General features: G+C 38.1%; 1 long non-coding RNA gene across 1 annotated transcript; it reads right to left on the bottom strand.

Moving 5' to 3' along the window:
- Positions 1-785: 785 nt before the first annotated feature.
- Positions 786-21,882, bottom strand: LOC136853195 (uncharacterized). The gene is made up of 4 exons (XR_010857384.1): positions 21,637-21,882; positions 14,660-14,849; positions 14,416-14,499; positions 786-2,131 (listed from the first exon to the last, which is right to left on the bottom strand). It is a non-coding gene; the product is annotated as an uncharacterized lncRNA (long non-coding RNA).
- Positions 21,883-22,936: the final 1,054 nt, after the last annotated feature.

Raw genomic sequence — 22,936 nt, 5'->3', positions numbered from 1 at the left:
ATATATATATATAGTTATTTTTTGACATGATTTAAGCAATCGATAAATGTCACAAGATAAATGATGAATATATAGTTCTCAAATCGTTAGTTAAACATTTTTATGTGATATGTTCCCAAGAAAAAAATTATAATTTTTTATTATGCATTGTCCGTTTTGTATTTGTATCAACATATTTGTATGTATATATTATATATATATATATATATATATAATATATATATATATATATATATATATATATATATATATATATTTTTTTTATTGTACTGTAAACAGATATCAGACTTCGACAACACGGTCTATATTACTTACTATGCTTTCGGAAGAGTTGCTCTATTGTAAACATTTTAAATTAAAGGATGAAGGAGGCTTTTATGCCCTGGTTATTATTGTCTACATACACATCTGAGTCCCATGCAGTGTGTTTTTATAAGGCCTTACAAGCTGACTGCAGTGAATCTCTCTCTCTCTCTCCCCTCAAAATTACCGAGGGCAAAATTTAATGCTTTAACAATTGAACTCTAAAGAACAGGATACCGGTACAGCTTTTTAGTAAAAGGAAATATTTGAAAACTGCAAATGAAGAGCTTTTCTTTATATTGTCAAAATTTTGACTTTTGGTGTGATAATACGGCAAAAACTTGTGTTTACTGATTATATGGAGAGGGGGTGCAGTATTCTGACAATCGTAATTTTATTAATTTTGTATACAGTATATCATAAATTTGCGATGGAAATAAACCTCAAAATCATGTAAATCAATCAAAACCCTAAATGTCCACAAGGAAATATTTGAAAACTGAACTGTGATAATACGGTAACGATCTGACCTCTTAAAAAACATCTTAAAATTCCGGATCCTCACCATAGAAAACGGATACATCTCTTCAGTACAGAAAACGCCAACATCTCATTTTAAATGGGATACCATTCAAAACATGTAACACCACCGGCCTAAAATAATATGACGTCCACCAACGAAATAGGAAGAGGTTACGCTTTTAACCATGCATGTGTGTATGTATGCTTTGTCTGAACATAGCACATACTGGTTAAAGACTCCTAACGGCAGTAAAGACATGAATGATAACCTACTGATGCCTGAAACGCATTTATGAAACATGAAACGCCCTTAATGGTAGTCATTGCGTATATGACTGACTTATTAAAAGGACAAAGCCCTTATTTTTATAATAAAAGTGTAGGTAGCTGCATTCTTAAACGAAAAGGTTGACTAATGGTAGCAAAAAATATACATGAACGTGTCCCTCTAATATAGCAGAGGGAGAAACGGCTTGCAGGGGCAGGAAATGGAAACAGGGCAGCCTCTTGAAGAATTCAAGTATAACTGTGCGCCTAAAGACAATTAATTTCAGCCTGTCCTCTAAAGCCATGAATGTTATGATTAACTTTTTTACATTTCTACGGGTCTCCTCATCCCTAACTTGTGTGCAGACCAATAACAGTGGCGTTAATTACCCAAGGCATCAAGACATTAAGACCGCTGTTTCTGCTGTAACCTTCCGGTAAAGCGTTAAATGTTTTACGACATCAATTTACGGTGTACTTTCGTCCCTACAGTTTTTTAGAAATCGCCCTTGCATCTCTGGAAATGAATTCTTGACGACCTATCTTTCATGGCCCATCACAAACGCGTTGCACCTGCATCACTTTTAAAAGTTCTAAATTGCTATTCCACGTCTCTTTTCAATAGCCATTTGAGGCACTTTTTGTCGTATGAAAACGACTAATTATGGAAACACAACAATGGAGATGGTAATTAACGCGGATTTCTCTGTAATCACCTACATCAAAATCCTCATTTGACTAAATCTGACTGAACTCCCTCATCCCATCTCTAGCATTCTCTGAAGCTTCAGCAGCTGAACTCAAGACTGAGTCCTGTAACGGATGCAGTCAGTCTCTCATGCAAAGGGGCTGCTGTGTCACTCAGAACAAGCAGTTTCTTTATTGCATAAACCTACGATGCCACAAGCGAACTACTAGTTACAGCTTACCTTCAAGATGTTTTGGTTCTGTAGTCCCTGTCCCCACGAAACCCAGTGAATGGCTTCGGTAGTTTCTTGCGGGAATATAACCAAAGCATTCTCTTATACACAGTGCTTACCTGGAAGGGAAAAGTCAAGCATCAATAAACTGAACATAACCATCCGCAGTTGATAGGTTTGTATAAATAAAGTGTTCCTCTGATCCCGTAACTGCTAGTATATAATCATTCAGAGTAATTAGCAGTTTTATGTAGTGTACAGTACGTTTATGCATACATGAGCACGTGCACACAAACACAAATACACATACACACCAATTTAATATATGTATATATATATATAAAATATATATACATAATAGTATATATAAATACATATATACATACACATATATATATATATATATATATATATATATATATATATATATATATATATATATATATATACATATATACTGTATATAACCTCAATCATGTTGTAATGTGATTCTATGGTTGACACTTTACAGTTACTTATTCGTTTTTCTACAAATTACAACTATTTTGAATCTCAAACAAGAAATCAAAATAGTCCATTAACTGAATACTGAATTTAGGTCAAAGGCCAAGCACTGGGACCTATGAGGTCATTCAGCGCTGAAACGGAAGTTGATAGTAAGAAGGTCTGAAAGGTGTAACGAGGAAAACCTTGCAGTTGCACAAGAATCAATTGTTAGGAGAGGGCGGAAAGTAAAATAGAAGGAAGAGATTTTGAACGGGGGTGCAGTAAAAGGAACGAAAGGGGTTGCAGCTAAGGGCCGAAGGGACGCTGCAAAGACCTTTACGTAATGCCTACAGTGCACTGCATGAGGTGCCCTGACGGCACTAACCTCCCCCCCCCCACACGAGGTAGTCCATTAATAACCCGCTGAACTCCCATTCCTGAATAATCTGTGAAATACGGGTTGCTTAAAACATTTCTTTTTTTGGTATTTGTTTGTTCTGCCGCCTTACGTGGGATCCTTATTGGTCAATTGTTATAACTAATCAAAATGAGTGGACAGTCATGTGACGAATAGTAATGAGGTTGCAAAACAAAGATCCCACAGAATGGCTAAATGTGAAAATAAAAACATGACATAAAAAATAAAACAAAACAACAAACAAAATGCACATGATATATATTCATAGAGAAACAAAACGTCAGGAAAACTAAGGCAATCTTGCAAGGCGCTTTTCAATTGAATTGCAGCCTCTACTACAGCAGAGTATCTGCATAAATAACACTGGCAAGGTGTCATTCAACAGATTCATAATGACACGAATGAAAGAAACCTGGTACTGGCACTGCTGTGCACAGAAAGTAGCAATCACTGTTTCTTAGGGAGCACAAGTAGCTATCACTATTTCTTTGGGAGCACAAGTTTCTTAGTGAACACAAGTATCTATCACTTAGAGAGCACAATTAGCTCACTAATTCTTAGGGAGCACAAGTAGCAATCACTATTTCTTAGGAAGCACAATTAGCAATCACTATTTCTTAGGGAGCACAATTAGCAATCACTATTTCTTAGGGAGCACAATTAGCAATCACTATTTCTTAGGGAGCACAAGTAGCAATCACTGTTTCTTAGGGAGCACAATTAGCAATCACTGTTTCTTAGGGAGCACAAGTAGCTATCACTATTTCTTGGGAGCACAAGTAGCTATCACCATTTCTAAGGGAGCACAATTAGCAATCACTATTTCTTAGGGGAGCACAAGTAGCAATCACTATTTCTTTGGGAGCACAAGTAGCTATCACTATTTCTTAGGGAGCACAAGTAGCTATCACTATTTCTTAGGGAGCACAAGTAGCTATCACTATTTCTTAGGGAGCACAAGTAGCTATCACTATTTCTTTGGGAGCACAAGTATCTATCACTATTTCTTAGGGAGCACAAGTAGCAATCACTATTTCTTTGGGAGCACAAGTAGCTATCACTATTTCTTAGTGAGCACAAGTATCTATCACTTTCTTAGGGAGCACAATTAGCTATCACTATTTCTTAGGGAGCACAAGTAGCAATCACTATTTCTTAGGGAGCACAAGTAGCTATCACTATTTCTTAGGGAGCACAATTAGCAATCACTATTTCTTAGGGAGCACAAGTAGCAATCACTATTTCTTTGGGAGCATGTAGCTATCACTATTTCTTAGCAATCATCTATCACTTTCTTAGGAGCACAATTAGCAATCACTGTTTCTTAGGGAGCACAAGTAGCAATCACTATTTCTTAGGAAGCACAAGTAGCAATCACTGTTTCTTAGGGAGCACAATTAGCAATCACTATTTCTTAGGGAGGAGCAATCACTATTTAAACAAGTAGCAATCACAAGCACATTAGCAATCACTATTTCTTAGGGGCACAATTAGCAATAACTATTTCTTAGGGAGCAATTAGCAATCACTATTTCTTAGGGAGCACAATTAGCAATCACTGTTTCTTAGTGAGCACAAGTAGCAATCACTAAACAAGTAGCAAATAGGGAGCACATTGCAATCACTATTTCTTAGGGAGCACAAGAGCAATCACTGTTTCTAGGGAGCATTTGATGACTGTTTCAAACAGATAATGATCAAACATAACGCCTGATGCCGGTCTTAATCAAAATCACCTTTGATACTTGTAAATAGGTCACTACTCCAAAAAATCTAGTCTGAAAGAATGGAATAGAATAGAATATAGAATTTAGGCCACATGACAAGCGCTGGGACCCATGAGGTCATTCAGTGCCAGAAGGGAAACTGACAGTAAGAGGGTTTAAAGGTGTAATAGTTCCACTGTGAAACAATTGTTAGAGAGGGTGGAAAGTAAGATGGAAGAAAGAAAATATGAACGGAATTACAGTAAAAGGAATGAAAGAGGTTGCAGCTAAGGGCCGAAGGGATGCTGCAAAGACGCTTGGCATGACTCCCCTACGGTATCTAGTCTAAACATAACCAGGAGTTTGTGAATATCGAGAGAAAAGAAATGTAAATCGGCAATGGCAGAACAAAATTGATGAAGACTGTTGTCACTGTGGATACAAAAATCTTTACAAAACAATACCTAATTTTCATTATAGTTATATTTCGTAAATCTTGTGAAAAACAAATATTTGGGTTGTGGTTATATTCAGAATCACTGGGTACAGCATTGCTGATATGATGTGAATCAGAACGGGAGCACAGCCCAAGAATAGCTAATCAAGCTAATTATGAGAGAGGTTCGCCAGAGTTCTGCCACATGCCTCACTAAATACATCTCTTACTTAAACTTCTAGATCTCATAAGGCTTGAGATAACTCCATCCCCCTTTTTAAAAAATAAAACTGCAGATTCCAGTATATGACACTGGGAATCACTAGAGAAGTCTAGTCTCCCTAAAGCACTACTAACAACAACTCTGTTGTCAGTTCCTCAAAAAACTGGAACTGATATCTAGAGTACAACGCCTGACATCTAACAAATTTAAAATGATAAGTGCCTTACTGGCACCTTAGAAGGATAGCATAAAAACTAATCTGAACACATCTTGCATCTAATTAGCAATATCGACAAGAGTATCACAGACACCTTATTCATTCCTGGATATCAGGAAGCAAGAGACTAGCTTCAGTGTTTAAAGTTCACTTTTTAGCAACCCAGAATACAGAATATAGAATTTAGCCCAAAGGCGCCGCGCTGGGATCTATGAGGTCATTCAGGGCTGAAAGGAAAATTGAGAGTAAATGGTCACAAAGGTGTAACAGGAGGAAAACCTAGCAATTACACTACGAAACAATGTTAGAAAGGGGTGGAAAGTAAGCTGGAAGAAAGAATATGAAAGGAGGTACGGTAAAAGGAATGAAAGGGGTTGCAGCTAGGTTCCAAAGGAATGCTACAAAGAACCTTCAGTAACGCCTTAGCAACCCTGAAGGATTAACTTGGAATTGCTGCATCTGCACCCGAGCTGCCATAGCATAATTTCCACTTGTCTGGTAAAAGGTTAAAGAGCAAAAGCAACGATAAGGCTTCAGATACATTACAAGAAAATAATGACAGAACACCTCAAACCAACTGTCGAGGGATTTAGGAATCTTTGTCTCTTAGATATAAGGCAAATTTTTTTTAAGACTGGCTCAAAATTACACTTGTGGAGAACATCCTCTTTAGAATGTTGACCCTTAAACACAATGTTGTAGCTCAACTTTGTCCCTCGGGTTCGTGGACATATTTCCTTTAGTCACAAAGGGAGGAAAAAAATAGCTGTATTAAGTCTACGGACGGGATAATTTCACTTGTTCAAACAAGGATCAGGATGCGTTATTTCCTTTTGTTTCAGTTTAAAATTTTCATAATTTCTCTCAGCAAACCCATAAAATCTAACTCACTCTTCTTTCCTGTATCTGCTGAACTATGTAATCGTGGTGTGTCTCTCTACATTAATCATCGAACTGTGGTATGCCTCTCTACATGAATTATCAAACTAAGGTTCCTCATTAGTTAAAATTTGGATTGCTTTCCTTGGAGTGGGGCAATCTATAATTTCTTAAGGTCTCAGTCAATTTCTCCTTTGGTTGATGACCATCAATAGGGCACAATGATGACAGTTCCCAGTAGGCTCGCAAACTTTGGCCTTAACTGTGGCTGAAACTTATTATAACCAATATGAGTTCAACTCATTACCAGAAATATTAATGGGTTAATGTACCTGTTGAATATAATCATATGATTTACAGAAATTCATAGCTGACCTGACATGCTTATCAGAAGCAGCAGAAGTAAGGCACCCTTCTTTCTAGGAAGCCCCACTGCACTGAATATTTGAATAAAGTGCCATACATTACTTATCAAAAGTTGTAGATTCAGGGACTGGACCAATACTGGCAAAATAATCAGAAACCGTAAAACTTAAGTTGAAAAGAAGAAAAATGACGACACTAATTATTGTGTATGAACCCCTCTTTGCTTGAAATAGCCCACTTGGAGGAAAGTTAGGCATTGCTGTTGGAATAACGGATATTTAGGTACATAAATTACATACCATCTCAGGATTACCAAGTCTTTAAGAAAATTTACAGTAACTCCTACATTAAGCAAGTACAAACATCGGAAAGTACCTCCCTACTCTGATAAATTTACGTCAGAAAAGTTAACTGTAGGTTTGGACAGTAGTACCATAAGTAGAAATATATGACCAATGAACTGTAAGTCACAATTAACATGTGTAACACATACCCTCTCAAAGCCTCTACGGTCTTCAGAGTGAGCGCGTGCTAAGGCCATTGGGCCCGGAAACAGGGTGCTGTGTACACAGTAAATGACGTATAAACTTTCGTATAAAATAAAACTCCCTATAAATAATGAATCTTACAAACTGGACATAATCTAGATATATCTCTATTCTTCGAACATTGCCGTCGTGAAAACAATTATGACGAAACCAAATCCATTAGTATTTGGAATCAATGTAAATACATTTCATTATTAAGTCACAAATTAGATCACTGCAAACACCACAGGAGCATCTCTACCTTCGCGTTTTGGCGGGGAGAGTGCATGATGGGAAATGGTGTGTCATCATAAGCCTAGCCCTGGTAAATTTAGCCTGAGTGCGAATTATTTAATTTTGCATCTATTCTATACACTGGCCTATATTATTATTGCTTGCATTAAATCCTAATTTTGATAAGAATGAAACGTTGCAAAATCTCCCGCTAAAAGTTTTTAAAGGGGCTACGGTTCTCATTCTCCCAGCACAATAGCCCTCGTGGCGGGGTAGCGCCGTCAGTGCACCTCACGCGGTGCACTGCAGGCATTACTTAGGTTGCGTCCACACCAGTGCATGTTGCTTGGAGACCAATTGGAAACATTGTGGGGGACACAGTAGGAGACATCTGGATACAAATTTCCTGATATGTACGGGGACATATCTGTCACAATGTTGAGAGACATGTCGGCAATAAGTGTCGACTTGGTGAAACTGTCCACACCAATGTCTCCAGAAGTGGCAGACATATCGTCGTGTGAGGATGCGTTGCTGGCAGCTGCATCATTTGTTGTTTTGTGTGGCAGAATACAGGCACATGTAGAGAGTATGCACATGGGACATGATAAAGATAGTACAATGAATACTATACAGATATACTGGTAGTTTAATTTTACTTTGTTTTCTGAATATTGTAAGCTTTCATTCGCAACAGCCTAATGCTAATAAATGTAGTATTATATAAAAATGCTTATCATCTTACCTGAAAACCAACGTCATATGTCTTGTGTGGGGTGTGTTTAACCACCAGGAACAACGTGCTGTCGAAGCCAAACCACTGGCTGTGGTATGCATCACCACCACTGCTGCCAGATTTTTTCTCTTTAGTTTTTTTGAGTTCTCTTCGGAACTGTACAATAAGATTTTGTTATTTTCTTCTCAGCCTCTTTTTGGTCTACATTAAGAACGTTGGCAATGTCAAGCCAAGCATCTGACCTCTTTAATGCGGTTCTTGTACAACATATGGCTTGGTTGCCCCAACAACGTGTGGCTCCGATAACACTCTATCAACTGCAGCGTCTTGTCTCTTGTCCACTCGTTGGTCTGTTGGTTGGTGAGAGGTCTCTGACGACATCACCTCGTCCACACCAGGATTGCCAACATGTCGCCCCACAAATCCGTACCAAAATGTTTACTACGATGTTTCTCAACGACTTAACAACTTGTTACCCTACTTGTCAGTCTTAATATTATGTTCTCACCGTGTTTTGTAACTGGTGTGGACGCAGTCTTTTAGAAGGGCGGCTAACTGTGATATTTGCATGGAATCATGTATTTGATGATACAAGCATGAAACTTGGCACAAATGACCTCAATACCCACCACAGTATGAAAAAATCGTTAGCCACTCCAAAATTCAAGATGGCCGCCATTTTTCACATGTGAAACACAAAAAATCCACTACTTACCCAATTTTTTTAGATATTGCAAATTTTTATGTATCTTTATTTGTAGGGTTTTTTATGATTAAATGACCAGATTTGGACCAGATTTTTATCCTTGTAATTGCAGTTATGAGGGCTGAATCAGAACAAGATTGCCCATCTACTTCTGCAACAAATCCAAACCAAACCAACAAACTGATTGGAACAAATGCTGTCTCTGTCAACAGGCTGAATAAGAGGAATTGAAGTTGCCTCCAAGTTATAAAACAGAACATGGTGGTTACTGCAATATTGCCAAGAATGTAGACTGATGTTTAATAACACAAAGCTCAAAAGGGCTCAAAAACGGAAATCAAGCACAGATAATGAGGAGAGGAGCTACAAAATAAGGTGAAAAGGACTAAACAAAAAACAAATTATCTTTTATCTTTTTTGTGTAGTAAAGAATTGGGAACCGAAGAGTTCTGAAAAGCAATGACAGGAAAACTTAATAATAGATGAAAAGAGTGTGCAATGACACTTGGTGATGGCAAGCTGCTGGCAACCCTTAGTGGCCCTGATATTGTAGCACAAGAACTAAAGTATCACCCACTATGTCTTGTAACATTGTTACAACAGGGAAAGAGCTTATATAAATGCTAAAAAATATGAGGCTACTATTGAGAGTAGAGACAAAAAACATGCCTATCCGACTGCTTTTTCTGAACTGGTTACCTATATTACAGAAACAAGCAATAGTGCAGGACGGATCTGTTGTGTTAGCAAAACAAATTCAGTGGTACTGGCCAGACATTTATGGTGAGGACAGGATTGTGATAATATTTGGTGGTTTGCATATTGAGCAGGCTGCACTTAAAATGATGGGTACTATTCTTGAAAGTAGTGGATGGTGTAGTGCTCTAATTGAAGCAGGAGTGGCATCACCTGGTACAGCAGAGTCATTCCTGAAAGCAGCAAGCGTTACCAAGACCAGACAAGCTCACCAAGTAACTGCAGTTAGTTTATACAAGCTCATAAAAGATGCATACAACAACCATATACGTGAATCTCCTGAGGAAAACATACATTTCGAAGACTTCTGTGAGAGGCGTAAAATGGAAAGTCCACAGTTCCAGTTTTGGTATCTAATCCTAAACATGGAACTGACAGTTCTAGCAGTGATTAGATCATTTCGGGAAGCAGACTTCACCATGCACCGTGAGGTTCTTGCTGAAATTATTCCTTATTTTCTTGCAAATGATAATAGTCATTATACTCGGTGGCAACCTGTTCACCTGAGAGATATGATGTCCCTGGAAAAGCACCATCCAGAGCTAGCTGCAAATTTTCATAATGGAAATTTGTTGTGCATAAATCTGGTAGAGACTTCTCATCAATGGCGACAGACCAAGCCCATGAACAAAATAATGCCATTATCAAAGGGGATGGCGGAGGCATTGGCTTAACCAAAGACCAATGGATGCTAGCAGGACCTGAAATTAGTCATCCTGTCATGAACTACGAAAAAGTTACTAGTGTATGGGAAATACACCAAAAACTAGTCATCATGAGCAAACAAAGGCAGCACAAAAATCATTCCTTGAAAAAGTGCTGAAAATGACAAAAGTAGTGAATGACATGGGTAATCCCTTTGAAGAACACTCCAAAGGTTTGCTGGTATTAACACAAAGGACATTGTGGAGCCAAGCAGAGCTGACATAGTATGGGGAATATCAGAAAACAGGGAAAGAACAGTTCAGGGCATTTATGAAAACTCTGTCCTCCGGAGAACAAGTCTTCTATCAGCCTATTAATAGGAATAAGATTCTTTTCTTCAAAGATGTCCTTGTTGCCAGTAGTTTAAAAACAATGATGGTGAAGGAAGATTGTCACTTATTCAGTGTGACCTGAATGAGTTTTTTCAGTATGAGAACCAACCTTTTCCACCCTCTCTTAGTGACAATGGCAAGCTTCACACGGATGAGAAGTCTCAGCTCACTGATATACTGGAAGCTGAGATCACACTACCTGACACAGAACCAGAGGCCGATGCTATTATCATAGATGGCTCAGCAATGGTTTACAGCGCAAAGCCAAACAAATCTAAAACCTTTGAAAATTATGCCAATGAAGATATTCTGCCCAAAGTCAGATCATACTGCAGAAAATACAACCGAGTTGACGTAGTATATGATGTGTACACTAAAGACAGCTTGAAACACGAAACCAGATCTAAGAGAGGAAAAGCAATAAGGAGGGTGACCTCTACCAGTAAAACACCTGGTAACTGGCATAATTTTCTTCATGACTGTGACAACAAGACAAGTTGTTCAGCTTCCTTTCAGACAAAATACATTCTGAAATTGAATCTAACAGTACAGTAATTGTGACAAAAGGAACAGAAGCTTTATGCAACAAGTTGATGCCATCATTTGTCGACATAACTCCTTGCAATCAAGAGGAAGCAGATAAACGGATCTTTCTCCACGCTAAGAATGCTGTTTGCAAAGGAATCAGAACTGTCATAACCAGAGCTACAGACACTGATGTACTAATTATAGCAATATCTGTTCTATCAAATCTCACTGCACTTGGCCTAGAGAAAATGTGGTTAGCTTATGGACATGGAAAACATTTTCGAAACATCCCAGTTCATGACATTGTAAATTTTATTGGTACAGACAAAGTTAAGGGGCTTCCATTTTTTTATGCATTTACCGGATGTGATGATGTATCAGCTTTGCATGGAAAAGCTAAAAAGTCAGCATGGCAAACATGGAATGTTTGCAGGAGGTAACCTGTTGGCAAGGAAGCAGAGAGCATATGATTCAATTCCTCCAAGTCAGTCTGCCTTGCTTGAACATGCCAAACGTGCAGCTTTCCAAGTAGGATACATATGGAGTCAGCCATTACTTCGTCAGGCTGATGTGCAAAGTCCAGCTATGTGGGGCTGGATAAAAGAGGGTGAAGAATGGAAAATAACATGGACAACACTTCCACCAATTGCTAAAAGCTGTCAAGAACTGACAAATGTGGTTGTAAGGGTGACTGTCATGTTAGATGCAAATGTTACCAAAGCGGACTGAGCTGTACTGCTCTCTGTGCATGTTCCTGCCAGGACTAGAATTGTGTGTTTATATAAGTATAATTATATATGCATGTAAATGGACAAATATATATATATAAATATATACTGAATATATATATATATGTATTTTGCAAATTTGTTGTAATATCACATAAAGGTATACATAGAATTAATTAATACATATAGCTAAATAAACAAGAAAACTAATTAGTGGAATGATATTTTTCAGTTATTTGTAAGTATCTTTTAGTGTACTGTATCATTCATCATACATATTTTTGCAATATATAGCAATAAAATATTTTTATAATGCACTTTTTACTATTATATAATACTCTAGAATTCATTCTATACATTTAAATTAAAACAACAACTCAAGAAGTCACAAAAAATAACGAATGTAAGATTTTACTATTATCGACTGCTAAAAATGGCGGCCATCTTGAAAAATGGCCACCATTTTGGATTTTCAAGTGGCTAACGTTTTTTTTTTTTTTCGTGTAAAATGACCTACTAGCAATATGTGTTTCAAATTTCATGCTTGTATCACCAAGTGCACAATTATCTTGTTATCTGCTCTACTATATGGTTCTCTGCAGCATCCCTTCGGCCCCTAGCTGCAACCCCTTTCGTTTCCTTTGACTCAAGGCCAATACAGTATGCTTTGACTGTAACCCCAGCGGAACAGCCGTGCTCTGTTTATTCACTGTACAGTATATCATCATCATCAATATAGTTGCAAGAAAATGTCCCAATAATCGTCAAATATTTGTAATGCCTTGCGTACTCCTTTTCCAAGAACAGATACACACACCCAGTCAAATGCTCAACTCTATATTAGACTTTACTTACCTTCTACCTACTCGTTCTTCAAGACTAGAAGGCAAAACAAGTCCCGGGAATCTAAATAAGGTAAACCCTGTTTAGTTATGCGAGAACCATATTGAAAGGATTCGATGAAAAACACCAGACGACCTTCTTGCGCAGTTCTGAAGGTCCGCTTTATTTTGCTGCGGGCACTCTTAATTTGAAAACATTACACTGTAATTTCTCATGTCCTCTCTTTTCAACACAGTTACACGGCATACTCTTCCTTTATCTTTCCTTCATTTTTAGTTTCAGCCTGAGAAGTCAGTCGAGTCTTTTAGGTGTGGATACAACGACGTGCCCTAACTAACGTATACGTGTGTGTCAGGCATGATTGTAAATATCGACTTAAAACATCGAACGACCGTACCAAGGTCTAGACCGTGTACATACCGTACAGTAATTAACGGCAATACTAAAATTCACCCTCAGTGTTTTGGACACCTTTCAACTTAGTTCAGCTTATGATTATTTATCATCATTCAACATACAAAGCGTCAATTTCAGCACTAGAGTTTATGCAAATAAATGCTTTCCCGGGAACATCTCTTCCTACTGACTCGAAAAGCGCGGAGTATTGTTTAACGCTCTGTTTATTTCCAGCTTTGATTTACGTGATTATCACTGTCTAAACAATGGCAGTAAATAAAAGTTTCCTGTATTAAATATAGTGAGCTTTTATATACTTCACATATACTTCCTGTGGACGTAGCCCAGGAATTTATAATACGAACATTTTCGTCTACCATTCTTCAAAGTTAACTTCATCACAACCTGGCTACATATTATATAAGTAACGTTAGTGTACTTTTGCTACTATAACCTCCTGGGTGACCTGCTTTTGCCAACTTCCGTGAATAACGATCGGCATTTTAGACCTTCCCCACCTTTTATTTTTGTCAATCTTATGCGCTGATGATTTAGTGTAAAATAAAGTTAATCCAGTATAAATTTTATACGGGTTGCAGGGGTGTATGAGCAAGAAACCTATACTTCAAAACAACTGAAGCGCTGTAAGTTATTCAATCAGCTTAAAACCTGCTTTCTTCCAATTCTAATATAAAATTTCCAAGACTTGACCAAGATTAACCTCAGACTCGGTTCACTTCCGTAACCAACTTTCATCAAGCCTGAAAGATAATAAAACTAACCCGACTTTAAGTAGCAACCTACTTTTCTTGGACCGTGTCTAGTGTTCCACAGCATTAGTACCTTTTGTTGATCAAGTTATCGTAATGGATTCAGCAACATACTTCACTAGTTATTCATATAAATTTTAATTCAAGTCAGAATTATGTGTATATTTCTCACCGAGAAAGTTGGCATTTAAAAGGAAGCAACTTAAGGTTGCTGTATATCCCAGTCTGACTGTGACCTTTAAGTAATAAAAGAATAATTTTTTAAAATATGTATATCCGCCAAGAAACAATTTATCATAAATACTAATTAACCAATATTCTTTCAAATTCTTCAATGGAAGTGTCTTTCCTTCTAGCCATTTCTAAAAACAATCTCCATTACTACACACAAAGTGCTTCCGACTAGTATACCTGTTCACTTGTTGAGATGTCAGGGCGCCGAAATAAGTTCTTCCCAAGTTCCTACTTCTGTGATGCAGGCCTCATCGTTGGTACCTAGAGGAATGAAATATTCAGTTAATCACTTATAACCTCCACTGCTATGTATATATACAGTTAATATGCAATAATTTTCCTGTATCAACAAGTACTTAAAATGTTGAATGTTGAAAAAATTAGACAACTTCCTAAAACACTATAGGTTCATGTCACTTACCACAGTCACAGAAAAGTTCGAAGTTTATTCTCCAAAAAAAGTTCTATGTCTAAGACCAGTGTCTTCACCAACACCAACTTTCAAAAGAGAGCACAGTTTTCCCAAGAGGTATCTTCCGAGTAGCGACCAGTAGTTGACTAGTCTTGACACGCGGTCTGCTTTTGTGGGTAGTTATTTATTCTCACCGAACCTGAAAGCGAAACTATAGCTGTCAGACGAATGGCTCTCGTAGCGGTCTCTCTATTCATGTTACCATACCACTGATCAAAGTCCGTCATAAACTAAAGTAGCTAAAAGCTGAAGCCGATTAATTTTTGCTTGTTATAAACAATAAGATGCTCCTACCCAAGGTGGAAGAAGGACAGGTGGAATCACGCGCAGCACGAGACGAGTCAGTGACATCAAACGGAACCCACAACTACTCAGGGTCAAATATTACTGCAATGCATTTCTAGCCATAGGTCACTATTGCCTTGTTTTATAGTTCAATTAGTTCATTATTAAGTAGTTATAATATGATAAAATGATATTTCCCTTTACAGAAGAAAATATATTGTCGTATAGCCTACTGTAAATGAAATACGACCAAGATAAAATAATATATTACTTGAGTAAGAATAAGAAGAGAGAGAGAGAGAGAGAGAGAGAGAGAGAGAGAGAGAGAGAATTCTGCCGTGAGTTTTACTTAACCTAATAAAGACCTACTCCTATATCGATATATAATTTTATATATGCCTACTGAAAATCATGGAGAGTTTTGGCCATAATATTAGGCCTACTTACTATAGTTAATTCACTTTAGCTAGATATATCTGCCTGAAGGGCTCCCCTAAAAGGACTCCTATAATTGTCTACAAAAACAAAAAAAGCTTTCTTTAGCAGCCAAGTTCAGGGAGGCCTTTTAAGCGAGTTCTTCAGGAGGAGGAATCTAGCTTAAGTAATGTACTATTAACCCACGAAGTGACAAAAATACAGAGAGAGAGAGAGAGAGAGAGAGAGAGAGAGAATCTTGTCATAAATTTTCCTTGTCCCATAAAAAAAATCTAGGCTAGACCTATGCGCCTATATGCTGTAAGCCTAGGTATTTTAGTTTATAGCAATGGGCCTAATAGCAACAAAGAGTTAACAAACAATATGAGAGAGTTGATAATAAGCTTAAGCAAAATCACTTTCAAGAAAATTATATCAATCATCAAGCAAAAGTGTTGCATAGATATAGGCTTATAAAATAAAATTATACAAAAAGAATTGTAAGCTTTATAAACATGACATAAATAAATTAATAAAAATATTTGTATTCAAAGTCAGCTAATAATAAACCAAACCATTTTCATTTGAGAAATATTGAATTGGGTCTCTCTCTCTCTCTCTCTCTCTCTCTCTCTCTCTCTCTCTCTCTCTCTCTCTCTCTCTCTCTCTCTCTCTCTTACATAATTTCAATTCTAAAATAAGCTAAGCCAACTAAAATACTCTTCTATTGATATAGCAAAAAAACAATATTACCTGGAGTCATATCCTTTGTTGAGTAGGCACGGCAGTATCTTTCAGTTTGTGTGCATTTTTAGGATGATAATCTAAAAGTATATGTCTATGGCTTTCTCCAACATTACCAGAGACAAAATGAGTGGAGCATATTCTTGCATTCTTCACGTTGAAATCATCTTTCCTTTTGCACAGATTAACCCAAGTTTTGCAAAATGAAATGCCTTTTTCTTGGCAATGGCTATCATGATTATCGCAACCAAACACAGCACATACGACCATCTTTGTTGTATCTTATCAGCTGATTGAAATGTTAAAAGATCGACGAATTCCCTCCAAAACAGTATGGAGTCAAAACCTCTTGCCCCTTACTCAGCTGGGTTCAAGTAACGTCACTGCGCGGGAAAACGCAAAACTCGTTCTCTCACGAACTCACCTTACTCTTCTTCTACCTTGCTCCTACCTCTGGTGTTCGAATAATCTCGACTTTGCAGTAAACTGAATCCAGTTATTAGAAAATATAGCAATTACGAACGTATACTCCATTATTTAATCAAGCTATTTAAAGTAATTACTCATTCATTCTTCACAAACTGTCTCACTAACCTTAACACTAAGATTAGATTTAGTTTTAATGCAAGACCCTCGCGGCCTACGATAGACCGAGGTCTATCGTATATTGGCTTGCGGAGGGTATCCCCGCCAACCAAGGCCTTCGTCCCTGACCGGGGGGAATGTTGCTTGCAAGATTTGAGTAAATCATCGAGAATGCATAAACCAACGCTCACCTAGTTGTTTAGAAGCAAAGTAATTAAGAATCAGTTGCGAGAAAGGTGTCCGATTAGCAACCCAATAAACACTGATAAACTTTTCTGTTCGGTGTGCTTGTAGCAGGAAATACTGAATATGCAACTCTTAAAACTGTTATCTGCTGCACAGGTCAACAACAGAGAAGAATCGTGCATGCTCCAAATACCCGTAGAAACGAGAGCATAAAACATAAAAGAAACAACTGTACTTACATCGCAAATGCAATCGTCTTGTTTGACTACAATATTATTCAAATTCACTAAGACTGAAGTTTCTCCAAGAGAAACTATGGTTAATATGACAACAAGCAGAACGTTAAATCCAAATTGGGTCAGATTTAAACCTTCCTTACAAACCCAACACAGACAAAACCGTGATTACATGTGAAAATCAAACAAATTTCAACATCTTACGAAACAGGAACCCTTACACAGGTTCTCTAACAATAAGGCTAAAATATATGACGCACCCGCCTGAAACCGAAAATGCAAGTTTTGAAGACCCTGCTCAGTCTTCATTTCAGAGCAAAAATGGATAATCAGTGTAGAATCGCCAAGGGCAATCAACACCAAACGGAGGACGCTGAGAGTGAAACTTTAAATGTCATGCACAATTACAACTTTGTTCCTCGGGTCGAGGTGAGCTAATGGTTTTGAAGGCCCTTGCTCAGTCTTCATTTCAGAGCAAAAATAGATGGATAATCAGTGTAGAATCGCCAAGGTCAATCAACACCTAACGGAGGACGCTGAGAGTGAAACTTTAAATGTCAGCCACTATAGACATTACAGTCGGTGTAAATGTCAACCACTATAGACACTATAGTCGGTGTCAGATGGTCCGTCCTCCAAATATGCTTTTAATAAACATTTTGTCATGGCATCACTGCCAATGATGATGGCTACTGATTGTCTAATTCCATCTCATTCGAATGTACTCAAATAGACTTCGAATTCCTACCAAAGCACATCTATATAACATACGGGATCAGACACAAAAAAAAAGCAAAAATAACTAAAATTAAATAAACCTTTTTGAATTCCTACAGATGCACCGGGGCTATAACGATATAATTCCAGTAAGGCTCACCCACGACTGCATGTTCTACCGAAGAACGTCCACATGAAAAGAGTATAACTCAGGGTACTGTCAGTCGGAACGTCAAATCGAGGTCATCGTCCTCCGTTCTCGCCCTCAGCCTTCGTCGTGTCTACACTATATGGCAGCGATGGAAACTCCGCTGGGTGTTGGACTATATGCTGCCGTTGCAATTCACTTTATATGGAGACAGGAACAGAAAAGGCACAAACGAGTATGGTCTAAAGGTTGGTTATTAAAGGGATGTATATTCTCATACAATATTAATGAATTTTTTAAAATTAGAACCTAGGAGCTGGTTCAATTATTTATGAATGGTGGACCAGGAAACCTACTTTCACGAGAAAAAATGATTCATTAAATGTTATCTTATTTATGTTATGGACACGAGTTTTAATAAACGAAATTTATTGTATAATTTTTTAACATACCTAAATCGATGCTGCTAAACTCAGGGTCATAAGCGGAAACGGATCATATGCCTACATAGTACGTTGCAAATTGCCCACGCCTATACCAAATTATGTATTACATGGAACTAATTTATTTTAGGATTTGGACTCAGAACGGCCTACAAACAGCGCTGCTGGGTCTAACAATGAAGTGAATTAGGTCTATAAACATTTCATTCTTACTCCATCCAAATTTGAAAAAGACCACTTGGGTGTCACTCCGTCCTTCAGGAAGAATGAAGGGTTGTACAGTACTAAAAAAAAATAGTACAATAGACTAGGCTCACAAATTTCTCAGTGTTGTCGCCCGACTTTATTGTACACATGCACTATACTTCTGCTCTCTCTCTCTTTCCCCGTAGGTGGGTATGATGGTGCCGCTAGGCACCTCATGCGGTACACAGTGGGCATTACTTAAGGGTCTTTGCAGCGTCCCTTCGGGACCTAGTTGCAACTGCTTTCATTCCTTTAACAGTGCCTCCGTTCATATTCTCTTTCTTTCACCTTACTGTCCACCCTCTCCTAACAATTGATTCATAGTGCAAAAACCTGATTGTGAATACCCGGCCTAAGAAATACAAGTGAAGATAACGACCTACCAGAGGCGGGGGCGGACCGCAGTGAAATGACCTAACTTGACCTTCGAATTCAGGGCTTCTGCTGAAACTGAACTGCTATCGCTCTCATCCCAGTGTGGCCGTCTGTGCTCATCTACACTAAAATTTCTCCTTTTTAATGTGGCAATATATATTACGCAAGCATCCTTTAGGAAATTACGAAACTTGTAAACTTGATCGTCATATTTGTTTTATTCATAAAATTCATTAAGCAGCCAATGAGTTTTAAATGACATGACCAAGCCGGTCAGACCTCGCTAAATTCCTTTCTGGTCCGAATGTTGCATACTTGTTATTGCTTTTCTTTCATGATGATATTAGTATTAACCTTTCTTATATTGCTTGTGGTTATGCAAGTTAGTAGAAATCACGTCATAAGAATAAGTGTGTTAGACCTATAGCGCACTTGGCGGGGAGGGTAATGCTATACAGCAGCTCTTTAAAATTCCAGAGAGAGAGAGAGAGAGAGAGAGAGAGAGAGAGAGAGAGAGAGAGAGAGACTGAAAAATAAATCAGGCACAACTAACACCAAGAGTGTAACAGACGGGTTACTGACAATTGCATGGTTTAAGAGGAACCTTATCCCGAAGTGCGGAGGTTGATGATGTCAGTCAACTTATAATAAACTATACAGATTTTGCGCTGCAGTTTTCCAGCCCGAATCCGCTCTTATAAATTTATTTAACATATGCTTTCGCCTCCCAGACGCGCTCTCAGATTTATAACAAGTGGGTTTACGTATTCCTGTCCTTCCTGCAGATGAGAACTGATGTCAACTAAGAGAATATTCAAGATAATTGGATCTTACGGTCGAATGCTGTAGGGGCTATTCTAAGGGCGCTGTCACAGGGTCGATTCCGTGAACCAAAATTGGCTTGAGAAGAATGTTGCTGTCTACGTGTCAAAAGACTATAGCCTATACTGAAATTCATATGATTATGGATATGAGATTATTTCGTAACTACAGGAAATGCTATAAAGTATAATCCTAACAACACTGTAAGCTGATTATGCTTTTAATGCAGGTTACTGATCTGAATGTGATTCTATCGTCCGCAGGGATACCAACGTAACTTACATAAGCCGCAGTTACTGGCTGTTTTGGGTAGACAAACTATAGGCCTATGTCAGGAAATGAGCCATAACGATTATTGCGCTCACTGCTGCTTACATTTGGGTTTCTTTTAACCAGGTTCCGCCTACTCCGAAGGAACTTTCCAGTTCACCTTTTTTATCGGCCTATTGCTCAGTAACTCGGTTTTATAAATCGTTATTGGTAAATTTACAGTTTCGGTCAAATTCACATTTCCGATATAAAATTACATTTTCCCTAGCTTAAATAGTGTACTTTCAACGAATCTGACCTTTATTTCTACCGCAAATGATTAGATTTAGAGATACATGGCCGCCATGGGTACCGCTCTCAGTTTCGGGCGGTGCAACGCCGCTACGCGGCTTATGCACATTTTAAATGATTGTTGCAAGCTCGTATGTTCTGGCAAGCGGTAATATTGCGCTGCGCGCGCTTGCCACAGGGGTTACAGGGAACGAAATTTTACCCCTAACGTCTAGTTACAGTTTCGGTGAAATTCACGGCCGAAACTGCAATGTTACCCTTTTCGTTAACCACTTCATTTACCTTAAATAGATGGAAGTACTAAATGTTCACGAAGAAAGGTATTCACAACCTGTGGAGTTCCATTGAAATGTCCATGGAAACGACCAATAGCCTCAAAGGAAGACAGAGAACACCCACTGCAGACTTGCACGACGGAATCCATGGCAGTCAACTGAAGCGCACTTTTGTAGAAAGCCGGCTTATTCCAAAATCGCAGTTAATTGGATATTCTTGAAACAAAGCAACCAATCAGGTTTCAGCATTTGTACCGTACTTATAATTCATAACGAAAAACAAAAGACGATTAGGCATTTTTACCCACAATACATTGACAAAAAACAAAAACGCATCAGCAGAAAAACTGACATGGCAGCATAAACGCATCCCTGCAATAACAGCAAGGCACAATATTCATCGGCAAATATCTCCGTAACTCTTAATTTGCGGAAGATGCGAGTAAGTATTTCGTATGAATCATGACAAAAATATATGATAGCAAGTAAAAAAATATTAGATATCCGAATTTGACCGAAACTGTAATAATACCTCGTTATTAACATATACAGGAGTGAGATACGTCATGCTCAGAAACTGTACTTTTAACAGTAGTCAAATAGTCATATCCTTACGCAGTATTAGGCCTGTTTCAAGTATTATAAATGAAAACATAAGCCTAGACCTATTTTAACTTACCCTATCATCCATTCGGCGCTTGCACTGTGTATACTAGTAACAAGATTTAAATATCAATCTACAGTAAATTGCTTAACTGAATAAATGGCTGCGCCTGGGCATAGTGCGGATATTCTGTTCATCAACATTTCTCTACCCTCTTTTTTTATATTGTTATCTAAAATCTGTTATTGGTCTCATGCTTAAATCACTATAGGTAGGACTACTGACCTTCCACAGGTTGTTGGGTAAGGTGACCGTATGCCAGCACGGGCTCTTGCTCCTGGAGGAGCCGGTATGTTCCCTGGGCATGGTCGCTTCTGCAGAGTTCAAAGAATTCCACGCAGATTGCTTCTCCTCCTTCTTGTGGGCTGTTTTTAAGACTGAGAAGGCCTTGTACCAGCAAGGGATGGGGGAAGGTCCATCGGAGGAAGACCTATCACGACCTAACGCCTTGACACGTGAAGTGAAACTGACGACCGACGAGAAGTCACGAGATTTTGCGAGATTCAACGACACTGAGACTGTTCGCTTCGATACGTTTTGGGGATTTGTGTCGGGGGGCGGGAGGGGGTTAAATGATTGTTGTCTTGACGAACCAGAAAATCGGAATGAAATTCTTCGTGTGAGACGATGGTTTCTGAAAGCAAGCACTTTTAGGCACACTGTAATTCGGTAATTACTTTTCTTTCGTTGGCAAACCTCAAGTTAAAAAAAAAATAAAGCTGGAAGGACGGCCGTTCGTTAGTGAAACATTACTGTAGGAACTTGTATTGAAGCAATCGATCTTAGACTAATTTTCATAAATAACTATGTTTATTACAATAAAATAACATCGATCAAGCGTTATTTACCATACAGTTATGTCAAAAATGATTCAGGATATTTAAGGTACCTCCTTGGCTAAAATTTTAAACGATCATCCCAATAATAGCGACGGTGCAGTTGGTGATTATCGTGCATATCCAGCCAGGGTTTGGTTAACAGATTACAAGCATCTTATTATTACGAGTATATATTCAGTGACAAAAAATGTTCTTGTTAATCTGAGTGAAACTGCCCCACTCTCCCCAACCCTGGCACCATAGTAGACCAATCACTTAATTTCCAGTGATTTCGTCATTCCGAACCTCTGCGCGAAACCAAAATTATCTGGAGACATAAATTGGTGTAACCACCTGCCGTTATATTATTATTATTATTATTACAAGCCATGCTGTACCCCACCCCCAACAACAGAAAACGTAGCCCAGTAAGGAAAAGTGAACTGAGAAGTAAAGAATAAACCACGAAAGAGATTTTGAAAAATAAAGACGAATAATATAAGGCAAAGAACAAGTAAAATACGAAAGGGGGGCTCACGTCAGCTTCCTCAGCAAATATAGCTTGCACAGTTATCTACCTAAACACACACACACACACACACACACACACACACACACACACACATATATATATATATATATATATATATATATATATATATATATATATATATATATATATAGCTCAATGATAAATAATATTGCCA

The sequence above is a fragment of the Macrobrachium rosenbergii genome, chromosome 26, assembly GCF_040412425.1.
Source record: "Macrobrachium rosenbergii isolate ZJJX-2024 chromosome 26, ASM4041242v1, whole genome shotgun sequence".
NCBI lineage: Eukaryota > Metazoa > Arthropoda > Malacostraca > Decapoda > Palaemonidae > Macrobrachium > Macrobrachium rosenbergii.
Note: the sequence above shows the minus strand (reverse complement) of the source record. Positions and strands in the feature narration are given on the sequence as shown.